Consider the following 13,224-nt stretch of genomic DNA (forward strand, 5'->3'; position numbering starts at 1 on the left):
ATAATGTTAAGATAGAAACTATGCTAGGTAAGATACTTTTCTTAAAGAAAGGACTTGCAGCAAGATAGCAGCCACAGGACACCTGAATCTTTCAGAGAAAGAGAATTCATTGCTCCATTAGCAGAAGAAATGAACTTCTTCCTGCCTTGCTCAGCACTGAAGATGCAGTCAGGATTCAGAGGAAGAAGCTGACACTGCCCAGCCAGAATCCTGTGTTTGAATGGAATTTCTGCATCATGTGTGAGGTGTATGAATGTGCAACAGGCTGTTGCTTTTAAGGGTTAATCCTCTGTTAATGTGGGTCCTTTTTTGGGCTTATTTTGCCCAGAAAGAGGTACCCAGACATCTGTAACTCTTTGTTTTTATTGTCTCATATTGTCCTAATACAAATTGTCCTAATTTTTATTACTCTAATCATATTGCTATTTTTATAACCATTTTATTATCATTAAACTTTTAAAACTTAAAAAAAACCAAGTGATTGGTGTTTTTCACAGGCAGGAACCCCATACCAGGGTGTGGCAGAAATCCCTTCACTGTGTTTGTTTTTGCTGCACTTCCACCACTGCCACCCTTCCAAAGGAGCATTAACATTTAATTCTTTTTAATCTTAGCTTAGGAGACACTGACATCCCGATGCCCTCACAGTCACTGATAGAGACATCCTTCATACCCTGGCAGAGGGAGCTCAGTGCTGTTTATCCTCTTGCCCCTTTCACTGGGTTTGACCATGAGGATTCGTGATGGAATTGTTGAAGAACGCCCCTGGCTGAGCTGAGCTTCCAGCAGCAGGTAGAGCTAAACCCCAGCGTTAATAAAAATCAATGAAGCATCCTCACAAGGCAAACAGTTTCCCTTTACAGCTCACAGCCTCCTGATGCTGATAAAAGATGACAATCACCAGATGTGGCAACATCAGCTGAGGGCAGCTCCAAAAAGCTGCCAGTTCAACACATCCCTTTCCAGTTCCCACTAACTTATTTATACACTTACAGACATTTTTTAATGCTTTTGGGACACCTTATCTCACTGGCTACACAAATCCTCTTCTGTCTGCATCATGTCTAAGTGTGAAATAATGCATTATTAAAGTCACTGTGACCCCGGGAACAGAGGAGCCCTTCCAGCCACAGTGACCTCATTAATGAAAATCCTTTGTATCCAAAGGCTCCAGCTTTGCAAAGGTCTGGTTACATGGCAAAGAAATCCTGGGATAACAGCATCCTCCTGGCATTCCTAACATGGCCTGCTCCAAGACATGATCTCACCACAAGGTTTTAGTGCCTCTGGCTGAGACAGTGCTGCTCTGTATCCCAGGGAATCGCTCCTTCCCTGGCATGCTGAGGCAGGCTCAGGAGCAGGGCTGGCTGCTCCCACTCTGTCCTGATCCAAACCAGGAGCACTCTGCTGCCTTCCTGAGCCACTGCTCAGCAGGAGGAATCTGCCTGCCTGCTGCCTCTGGAAAAACAGATGAGGAATTGCTTTTCCAGTGGCATTTGCAGCAGGAATTAGGCTGCAGGAGAAGTGTCCAGCCACAAGCACCTCACAGGCCACCACAGCCCTGAGGTGTCCCCAGTGCCACTGAGGTGGGGAGGGCAAAGAACTGAGACAGTCCCTGATTTATTCCAACCACAGCACTAAACATCTTTCCTCCAGGATTTTATCCTAACTGTGGTTACCCTGGAGCAGTCACTGGTTTTTGACAGTAGCAGTGAGGCATGGGCAGTGCTAATCAGCAGTGTTAATCAGCAGTTTAATGAGGGGCAGTGCTAATCAGCAGTGTTATCAGCAGTTTAATGAGTTGTTGGTCCAGACAGTGCCCTACACTCTGCTGATCCAGGATAACCCATCCACTCCTCCCCATCTGAAGGAAAAAAATGCTGGGAAAACTTCATAATGCTTCCCAGCCTGTGTGAACCTGTGAGTGTCTCAAGCACCAGGAGAAATGTCCCTGTTTAACAAACAGCTCAGTCCTCTCCACTCACCCTCATCCCTCTGGCAGAGCTGACATCCACCAGAAGATTCCGAGGTCCATTTTGGGGGGATTCCCATTTATCTTCCATTCTACCTAAGTACCTTTTTTCCCCAGAAATCTAATGCACAACTTGGTATACATCTGGCACAACCTTAGTGGCTATGTGCTTAGCCAAGTTCTTATTTCCACTAATTTTTCACTGAATCAGAGGCAGAGCTGCCCTAAACATAAATAAGGAATTCGTGGTCACTCTGAGTCCCACAAATTCCTGGTATCATTTCCCTTTGCAAGAGTAAATGAGTGTAAACAGCACAGTCTCAGTCTCTTCTGGAGCAGGAGAACATCATATTCCTCTTATTTGGTTTGGTTTTCCTATTACTCTCTGCATATAGAAGAGTTGTCTTAATTAATGTAAGCTTATTATGAAATTAGAGCACTGATATAATTAAAACATTGATTAAAAAGCCAATAAAACAAGCAGCTCAAGCTCTTTTGAAAGAGGAGCAGTATGAATCCTTCTTGATTAAATATTACAGCTCAGTCAATATTTAACCATTCCATTGTATTGACTTAATTTCTCCATCGAGCTGGGAATAAGCATCCCTTGGGACCTAATTATGGCAGGTTTGCTTCCCTTGTTGTTCTGAGTTTGTGGGTTTGTTTGGTTTATTTTGATATTTCTGAAACTTCTGACAGAGCAAATCTTCCATCCTGGGGAACCACACTCCATGGAGATAATTCATGGGTAATGAACAGTTCAGATAATTGTGTTTATCTTTGGAAATTAACTCCAATAAACCCATCCTATCCATGAGAAACCAGTCCTGCCTCCTTCAGCTGGCTCCCAGAATGAGCTTGTTCATGGACTTGGCAGCCAGGTCAAACCAAAAACCCTGCTCCACATCTCCTGAAGGTCTCTCTGGGGTTTAGTGGAGACATTTCCTTCCCTCCTTTCCACATCCATCCACAGAAACATTGGAGCAACATCCAGAGCAACCTTCAGCTCCTCAGTTCATTCATCTCCATCCATTTCAGAACTGACTCCCTAAAATGACATTTCCTTCTTCGTTACCAGTCCAAAACTAAAATCCCACATGTGGGGCTGAGCTGTCCCAGAGCCCTGCCTCAAATCAGCCCCAGGAAAGGGGACAGAGCAGGGACAGTGCAGGGACAGTGCAGGGACAGCCCAGGCCTTGGAACTGGGATGGGGACAGTGCAGGGACAGCCCAGGCCCTGGAGCTGGAATGGGGACAGGGCAGGGACAGCCCAGGCCCTGGAGCTGGGATGGGGACAGGGCAGGGACAGTGCAGGGACAGTGCAGGGACTGCCCAGACCCTGGAGCTGGGATGGGGACAGTGCAGGGACAGTGCAGGCCCTGGAGCTGGGATGGGGACAGTGCAGGGACAGTGCAGGGACAGCCCAGCCCCTGGAACTGGGATGGGGACAGTGCAGGGACAGTGCAGGGACAGCCCAGGCCCTGGAGTTGGGATGGGGACAGGGCAGGGACAGCCCAGGCCCTGGAGCTGCTGCAGGACACAGATCCCTTGGGCCACAGCTGGTTCCATCTGTCCTCTGCCACACTGAGGCCAGGGACACGCTGGGGACATGGATTAGAGGTGGCTTTGGCAGTGCTGGGTTCACAGCTGGGCTTGAGGGAGCCTGAGGTCTTTTCCAGCCTGACTGATTCCATGATTTTGTGAGGCACTGTCCCTGTGCTCCAGCACTTCCTGTGCTCTCCCCACCTGAAGCAACATCTGGGAACACCAGAAAGCCTGGAGAGGTCACATCCCCAGACTCTTCCTGAATCTGTGTGGGGTAAAAGAAACCTGTTCAGGCTGTCAGACATTCCTAAAGCTTCCCAGTGCTCTGGGCACCAAGGTGATATTCTGGAAGAACAAAGGTTGCATTTCAGATCCTTGCAGCCTGTTTGCTCTGAAGAAGCAGCACGACTTCATTTGCCTTTTCCTCCTGTTATATTCCCCAGTTCTTTTTCCTTAGGGAAATAAACAGTTCTGAGGAAGCACAACAGATGAAAGAGCAGGAGGAGGTTTTCCAGCCCTTATTTTTTTAGCTCAGCATTTGTCTTGGATCTGTAATTGGGCCTTCAGGAATGTTTGATCTCTCCCAGGTGTGCAGGGCCAACACCTCCCAAAGCAAAGCTCACCTCACATACAAATATGTGCTTTTCCATTGGGGATATGTAGATCTCCTAGAAACAATTCAGGGGGAGTCTTTGCTATCTGTTAGGCCAGCTCAGAGCAGGGTTTTTACAGTGCCTGGCCTCAGATTAAACCAGGGTGAAGTGTGGGAATTGATGGTTTGTCCTTCTTGGTCAGCTCAGTTCCTCCAGCTCTGAAAAAGCTGGGACACTTAGAGAATCATGGAATGCTTTGGATTGCAGGGACCTCAAAGCCCATCCAGAGCCACTCCTGCCATGGCAGGGACACCTCCCACTGTCCCAGGCTGCTCCCAGCCCTGTCCAGCCTGGCCTTGGGCACTGCCAGGGATCCAGGGGCAGCCCCAGCTGCTCTGGGCACCCTGTGCCAGGGCCTGCCCACCCTGCCAGGGAACAATTCCTGATTCCCAATATCCCATCCATCCCTGCCCTCTGGCAGTGGGAGCCATTCCCTGTGTCCTGTCCCTCCATCCCTTGTCCCCAGTCCCTCTCCAGCTCTCCTGGAGCCCCTTCAGGCCCTGGCAGGGGCTCTGAGCTCTCCCTGGAGCCTTCTCCTCTCCAGGTGAGCAGCCCCAGCTCTCCAGCCTGGCTCCAGAGCAGAGGGGTTTGTTGGGCCACTCCCAGTGCCCCTGTCAGGAGTCACCACCTCTGGAGAAAACGCAGCCTCCCCTGGGAGGGCTGGGCTGAGTTTTACCTTCCCAGGCTCAGCACAGAGCAGACACACAATGAGCTCTGAGCTGGACTTAACTGAGAAAAGCCAAACCTCACCATTTTTTCTGCTCAGCAACAGAACAGGAATGTCACCACCACTTTCAGAGAAGATGCTGGAGCAGCTGAAAGTTTAAAAATGCAAATCAAAGCCCAAAAGAGCTCTGAGCTTGCAGCAGGCGTGCCACAGTGTGGCATTTGCAGCGTGGCAGCAAGAATGTGCTGGCACGTGTGTGTGAGGTGGGAAAAAAAGCGTGAAGCTAAGCATGACTTAAAGGGGAAAAAATGCCCAAAATCCAAAAAAGAGGAGTTTATTCAGGGATTATCAACGTGACTGCCTTCATCAAGTGATGGAGCAGCTGAAAGCACGGAAAGCAGGTTCTGAAAATGTGGAAAAAAAAACCAGTTTATGACATCTAGTGGTAAGAGGAGATGCCCCCCTGTGTGGAGCTCTGGCTGTGCCAGTCAGGGCTGATTCCAGAGCAGGTTCACTGCACTCCCACTGCACTCCTGACAATAATCTGTGTGCAAAGTGTGAGCCTTTCTGGGCAGCTCTGTCAAAGGCAGGGCTTTACATGCAACGGCTGAGTGATTCCAATTCCAGGCTGGGCACGGAGAACAGCCCTTTGTGTGGGCTGATATCACACCAACAACAGCACAGAGCTCCCAGCTTTTATCACAGCCCTTGGAGCTGCTCTCTCAGAAAGGATCACTGCCTGCATCCTTTGCTGCTTTGGAAAATGGCCAAGGCACGGTGAGAAAGGAGCCCCAGGATGTCTGAAGTCAGCAGGATCACTATAAAAAAGGATGGGGGCACCCCCAGAGGCTCTGGGATGTCCCAGAGCACACAATTCCTGCTGTAGCTGTGCTCTTCTCTAATTGCAGCATGAAGAGATGGCACCTTTGGGCAAAACCATCCTTTTTGTGCCCTTCATTCCCACCTTGTCCTCTAAAGAGCCAATTCCTGGCATTCCTTCTGGGCCCTGCAACCATAACAGGCTGTCAATGCAGGATGCAGGATAACCTCAGTTTATCAGTGCTGCCCTCCATGGAAATGCTGCCTCAGCCCTGCAGGAGCCCAGGGCTGGAAGAAATCCCATGGAGCTGGACAGGCCTTGTCCATAGGAAAAGGCTCTGCCCCAGCAGGGCCTCATCCCCTGCCAGATCCCCTCAGAAGGGGCTGGCACAGAACTGAGGAATGGTTTAGGGTGGAAGGGACCATAAGGATGATCCCATCCCACCCTGCAATGGCAGGGACACCTCCCACTGTCCCAGGCTGCTCCCAGCCCTGCCCAGCCTGGCCTTGGGCACTGCCAGGGATCCAGGGGCAGCCCCAGCTGCTCTGGGCACCCTGTGCCAGGGCCTGCCCACCCTCCCAGGGAACAATTCCTCATTCCCAATATCCCACCTATCCCACACTCTGTGAATGTGAAGCTCTTCCCTGTGTCCTGTCCCTCCATCTCTGTCCCCAGTCCCTCTCCAGCTCTCCTGGAGCCCCTTTCAGCACTGGAAGGTCTCCCTGGGGACAGTGGGTGTTTTCCTTCAGGAATCCAGTCCAGATCTGGGCTCTTCAACAACCACCACCTAAATCCAGCTTGTCCCTGTCCCCTCCCTGTCACCCCTGCCTGCAGCCAGCACCTTTGGTGGCTGAGCTCTGCTTCCCACAGCTCTGCTCAGATCCCAGAGTCCAGCAGGGATTGGCAGAGATCTGTGGGCTCTGAAAGGGAAAGACCCTCACTCACAGGGCCCCAGGAGCCTCAGGAGCTGAAGGCAGGGTTTTCCTGCTAATGATGGCATCCATGCCCATGGAAGTACTGTGCCAGGGCTGCCAGCACCTTCTCCAGCCCAGGAGACCTGGGCTGAATTCCCAGCTGAAGCACCCAGCCCTGTCTGCTCTTGCTGTGGCAGATACTGAGAGAGCAGAGGGCAGGTGACTCCCTACCCTGGGCACCAGGGACCCACAAAGCCAAGGAAAAGCCTGGGGAAGGGGAAGAGAGAAGGAAAAGGGGGAGGGAAATGCTGCAGTGCACTCCTGGCCACCTCACAAAGCCTTGGTGAGGTTAAAATGCCACTGCTGGACCCAGCCCTCAGCACGAACCACAGCACCAGGCTGGGTCAATGAACTTATCAGACAATGGGGATTAACTGGGTGGGCTTCATCTTTAGTTAAGGGTACTTTATGGCTTTTTATTGTCATTCTTATTGTCTTATGTCATGTTGCAGACATCTTTTTATGAAAATCCTTTCTTTAGGACTTTTTTCTTCTTGAGAAGCTGAGAGGCCTCAAGAACAAATGTAAACATTGATTATCTGCTGCTGAATTTTCTGAATTTTCTGTCCCTTGCTGAGGTCACCCAGTGGCTGAAGGACTGCCTGAGACCCCTGCAAAGTTGTCTCCTGCAGAACCTCTCTCTGGGAAGGTCCAGGTTGAGCCATCAGACCCCAACCTGCTGTCACAAGTGGCTCAGAGGTGTCCAAGTGGATTAATGAGGATCAGGGCAGGACAATAGCAGTGTTTACATGGACTGAGCTCTGTCCCTCGAGGCCCTTGAAAGCAATTCTTTCAACTGCTGAAGTATTGATTAGAAAGGAATGATTGATTAGTCTGGAATGACTTCCACTGCTACAAACCCTCTCTAAAGAGTTCCAAACTCAAAGATCAGCACGAATCCTGAGTTTCTGCCTTAGACTCAGCCAATATCTTTGGGAGCCAGGGGAATGTGGAGATGCCAGGGGAGGGACAAGGTGACCCATCCACAGCCCTTGGCACACAGGGACTTTCTCAAATACCATTTACACCAGGGCAGGTTGGGGCTGGATGTGAGAAAAAATTTCTTCAGTGGTCTTCAGTTTCTAGAGGAAAGCAACAACTGCCCCCAGCACAAGAAAGGTGTGGAATGAATTCTGGTGGAATGAATCCAGAGGAGGTCACGGAGATGCTCCAGGAACTGGAGCCCCTCTGGAGCCAGGCTGGGAGAGCTGGGGCTCTTCAGGGTAAAGATTAAAAGATTTTGGAGAGACCTCAGAGTTCCTTCCAGGGCAAAAGGGGGCTCCAGGAGAGCTGGAGAGGGACTGGGGACAAGGGATGGAGGGACAGGACACAGGGAATGGCTCCCACTGCCAGAGGGCAGGGATGGATGGAATATTGGGAATCAGGAATTGTTCCCTGTGAGGGTGGGCGGGCCCTGGCACAGGGTGCCCAGAGCAGCTGGGGCTGCCCCTGGATCCCTGGCAGTGCCCAAGGCCAGGCTGGACAGGGCTTGGAGCCACCTTGATAAGGGAAGGTGTCCCTGCCCGTGGATGGGTTTAAGGTCCCCTCCATCCCATCCCATCCCATCCCATCCCATCCCATCCCATCCCATCCCATCCCATCCCATCCCATCCCATCCCATCCCAGGGCCCTGTGTTAGCAGGAATGTGTTAACAGAAATGTGTTTATCAGGAATGTGTTTATCAGGAATGTGTTTATCCTCCTAAGGGGGTTGTGGGCACAGAACGAGCCCCTCTTGGCTGGGAAAGGGGAAAAAGCTGAAAATTGGACATTTGATCCCAGCCACTGGAGACCCCCTGAGCACTGAGGAGGAACAGCCTCACCACAGCTCTGTTGGTGCATCCTGGTCCTGTAATTTGCTTTTCCCCTAGTTTGGCTCTTCCTTGAAGAGTTCCCAAAGCACCTCAGCTTTCCCACAGCTGCTGGGAAAGTTGGGGATCTCACCCCAAGGACCCAATCCCAGCAGCCAGGATTGTGTTTGAAGTCGCATCTGGGAGAGGATGAGGACGAGACCTTTCCTCCCCAGCTCCGGCACCGGCTCCTTCCAGCCTTGCTCCCGGATGCTTTTCCAATTGGATTTTTTTTTCCTTCGGTTCCTGGAGACCTCTCGTGGTGGGAAGTAAAACCACGGTTGTTAGGGAAGGGCAGGAGAGGTCCCGGCTGGATGAACGGCTCCTCTAAAGAAACTTTGGGATCAGAAACCAGGAGGGAAAATATCCCCAGAGGGCAGCAGCTGCCCCTGCCCTCGGAAAGCTGCCAACACCCACCTGTGCCAGGTGAGGTCCCTGCAGATTCCAGGGGATAACTCCTGATTTCATAGCACAAACACACGAGCCTGGAGCTGCAGGGGTGCCAGGCCAGCTGTGCCACCCTTGGGAGCCCCCAGGAACCCCCTGGGAGTTGGATTCTGGTGCTGTTTCCTTGCAGGAGCCTCCCTGGAGGAGCAGAGCCTGGGGCTGTGCACAGCTGGAATTCTTTGTGCTGCTTGTTGGTGTTTCAACCCTCCAGTCCCATAAATCTGCCTCTGCTGATGTTTAGTTTGAGGATTTTTTCAGCAGGAAAAGTTCTAGTGAGAAGACCTTGTGGGAAATGGATTTGTAGAGAATTTTTAAAGTTTGACAGAGGGTTCACATAGTATGTATGGGTATGCAAACTTTGAGAGAAGAAATGTTGACTTAGAAATATTATACAATAGGAGAAATATTATAAAAATAGGAGAAATATTATAAAATCTCATTTATATATTAATATTAATATATTGATAGATATTAATATTATTATTATCTAAATGGAATTAGAAATAAGTTTTAAAAGACCATTTTATAAATAAGACTAGTTTTTTTAGAGAAATAGAACTATAAAAGATGTATTGTTTTAAGACATAAAGAGTAATTTTAGATAAATAGTTTTAAAGTATTTACAACATAGTGTAACAAAAGTTGATAGGCTAAGAAACACTTATAATGTATTATAATTAAGAAATAGTTTTTGATTGTGATAGTGTAAATTACAACATTTGCATTATTTTACTTTTTATAGGAGGCTAAAAATAGAATAAAAGCTTTTAAAACACTTTTTAGTTGCTTTATTTTTGTTATAAAGGGTTATTTTTAACACTTTAGTTGTTTTTATTTTCTATTTATTTTCTATTTTTTGGCTTAACCCGACAGGCCTGAGCTGTGAGTGAGTGGGGGCTGTTCCACCCCTCCTCCTGCAGCTCCCAGCTCCTGAGCCAGGAGTTGGATTGATGATCCCTGGGGGTCCCACCCAGCTCAGGATATTCCCTGATTCTGTCATCTACAAGGACTTTCTTACTATGAAGAAGTTCCAAATGGATTTAAAGGGTTTTTCCCCCAATGGATGCTCCTGCTCAGCACCTCCAGGACAGCTCAGGTTGGATTTCCCTTCCTATGCCCCTGGGATTGCCCACCCTGGCCCCAAGGGGGTCCCAGCCCTGGCAGCTGCTGCTGAAGGCAAAGCCCCTCTGCAGCAGCCCTGCAAGTCCTTTAAGCAGCCCCAAGACCCCTCCCTGCCATTCCAAGCCTTCCAAGTGAAGCTCCAACCCCAGCCCAGCCCCACTCCCATCTCCCCCTCTCTCATTGCCAGGGGTTGGATAATTACCACACCGTGGATAATTACCACACCGTGGATAATTAGCACACCGTGGATAATTACCACACCATGGATAATTACCACACCATGGACTGCCTGCAGTGCCTCTCCCAGAGGCTTTGGGACCGCCCTGCTCCCAAGGGAATCTGGGCTTTCCCTGGGCAAGGCAGAGCCCAGCCCAGGACACCCCATCCTTCAGCCTGTCCCCCACACTGTGAGCAGGGATCTGGCACAGGCTGCAGAGGAAATCCAGATTTCCCTGGGGTTTATCCCTGAGCCATAGGACAGGATCATCCCTCTGGGTGCTCCAGGGGTGTCTGGTTTGGGAATTCCAGGCCTTTTGCCCCAGGTGCTCTTTCCAAATGGCAGATTTATAATTCCTCCCTTCTTGTTTCTCCTCCTGGATTTCTTTTCCCCCTTTTTGAAGCCCTCCCTGTCACTTGTGGTGTGCAGAGATGTCTCTAATAAAGAGTTCCCAAATAGTTCAGAGTTCTGGAAGTTCACAGGATTTCTGTGCTGGAAAAGTCCAAGGCTCTCAAGACCCTGGAATTCCCAGTGCTGATGCTTTTGCAGCTTGCACAGCACTGGGTCACCTCTGGCTGCCCCAGATTCCTGTTTTCCCCAGACACTTCCAGCCCTCCCTCGTGTCCCACCACTGAGCTCTCAGAGGTCAGGCTTTCCTCCTTCCCTGTTATTGCAGACTTTGACAGACAGGACATGGAGCTGCTGGAACCCTGAGGAAACCATGAGGATGCTCCAAGTCTGCTCTGGAGCCAGGCTGGCAGAGCTGGGGGTGCTCACCTGGAGAGGGGAAGGCTCCACAGAGACCCCAGAGCCCCTTGCAGAGCCTAAAGGGGGTTCATAAAAAAGAGGGAAGGGGACTTTGGACATGGGCAGATGCTGACAGAGGGGAACAGATTTAAATTTAAAAAAGAGAGATTTAGATTAGATATTGGGAAGGAATTGTTCCTGTGAGGCAGGGAAGGAAGGCCCTGGCACAGGCTGCAGGAGCTGCACCCTGAGGGTGCCTGGGCACAGCCTCCAGCCCTGTGCCCTGTCCAGCTGGGGTGAACATAAAGCATTTTTAAACCTTTAGGGAAAGCCGGGCTCAGCCTGCCCGGGTAAAGCTTCACCTAAAGCCACGCTCTCAGCAGGGGCTGCTCTGGGGGAGCCTCATCCAAAAGCCATTTCTGGCCCCGTTTGGGAATTGCCAGCCCATAGGGATGTCCTGGACTTTGCCATCCCCTGTGACAGCCCTGCAGATCTGCCAGGCTGTTTGGTTTTCGGGCACAAGGTGGCAGTGGGGGAGCAGCTTTCCCCTTTCCCTTTCCTTTCCTTTCCTTTCCTTTCCTTTCCTTTCCTTTCCTTTCCCTTTCCCTTTCCCCTTTCCCCTTTCCCCTTTCCCCTTTCCCCTTTCCCCTTTCCCCTTTCCCCTTTCCTCATGCCCTGGCCAGCACAGCCCAGCCTGGGCAGGCCCCCGGTGCCCCCCATCCTTAAACCTCAAATCCCACCCCAAATCTCACCCTCTGTGCAGGAAATCCCACCCCTGTGAGCCCTGTGGGGTTCAGACCCTGCTCTGGAATGATCCCCCCACAGACAGGGATGTGGGTCCAGCCAGACACGCCCTGCCCAAACTTGTCCCTGCCAGTGCCACCCCGGGCACCAAACCTGTCACTGCCACCCTGGGCACCAAACCTGTCACTGCCTGTGCCACCCTGGGCACCAAACCTGTCACTGCCACCCTGGGCACCAAACCCATCCCTGCCAGTGCCAGTCTGGGCACCAAACCTGTCACTGCCACCCTGGGCACCAAACCCATCCCTGCCAGTGCCAGTCTGGGCACCAAACCTGTCACTGCCACCCTGGGCACCAAACCCATCCCTGCCAGTGCCAGTCTGGGCACCAAACCTGTCACTGCCACCCTGGGCACCAAACCCATCCCTGCCAGTGCCAGTCTGGGCACCAAACCTGTCACTGCCACCCTGGGCACCAAACCCATCCCTGCCAGTGCCAGTCTGGGCACCAAACCTGTCACTGCCACCCCGGGCACCAAACCTGTCACTGCCACCCTGGGCACCAAACCTGTCACTGCCTGTGCCACCCCGGGCACCAAACCTGTCACTGCCACCCTGGGCACCAAACCTGTCACTGCCTGTGCCACCCTGGGCACCAAACCCATCCCTGCCACTGCCACCCTGGGCACCAAACCCATCCCTGCCTGTGCCACCCCGGGCACCAAACCCATCCCTGCCACTGCCACTCTGGGCACCAAATCCATCCCTGCCACTGCCACCTCAGGCACCAAACCCATCCCTGCCAGAGCCACCCTGGGCACCAAACCCATCCCTGCCAGTGCCACCCTGGGCACCAGACCCACCACACTCCCACCTTCCCCCATTTCCCTGTTCTCCTGAGCTGTCCCAAGGCACTGGGCATGGGGCACCCCTCACCTTGTGTGACCCCCCTGCCCTCCTCTGTCCTGGTGATGTCCCCAGCAAGGTCACCCATCGTCTTCCAGGCCACTCCTGCACTTGGGGTTTCTGACTGGCTTGGAGGAGGTTTTATTGTTTTAAACTGATTTCTTTTCTACCTGCCAGCACCTCAGTATTTCCCTCCAGCAGTGGTGGGAGTGCTCTGAGCATGTCCTGGGACATGGGGGAAAGGCCCCCCTTGGCTGGCACCAGGGTCCCTGGCCAAGGGGCACCAGCACCTGCCCGGGGCCACCTGGGAGGGGGAGCAGCCCTGGGGCACGCAGGACAATGGGCAGGGATGGGACACTCAGGAGCCTCCTGCAGAGGGGACAGGGAGTGGCTTCGTGGTGACACCAGTGCCCTGTGGCACCTCCCAGGTGAGAGTGGGAGGGCTGGAGTGGGAATATGAACACAGCAGGTGTTTAGAGATCCCTGTGGCTCAAGGGGATGCAGGGCAAGGGGAAAACCCCAAATCCAGCAAGGAATAAAGCACCCGCCTCCTTCCTGGCTC

This window comes from Molothrus ater, chromosome 21, assembly GCF_012460135.2.
Source record: "Molothrus ater isolate BHLD 08-10-18 breed brown headed cowbird chromosome 21, BPBGC_Mater_1.1, whole genome shotgun sequence".
Lineage (NCBI taxonomy): Eukaryota > Metazoa > Chordata > Aves > Passeriformes > Icteridae > Molothrus > Molothrus ater.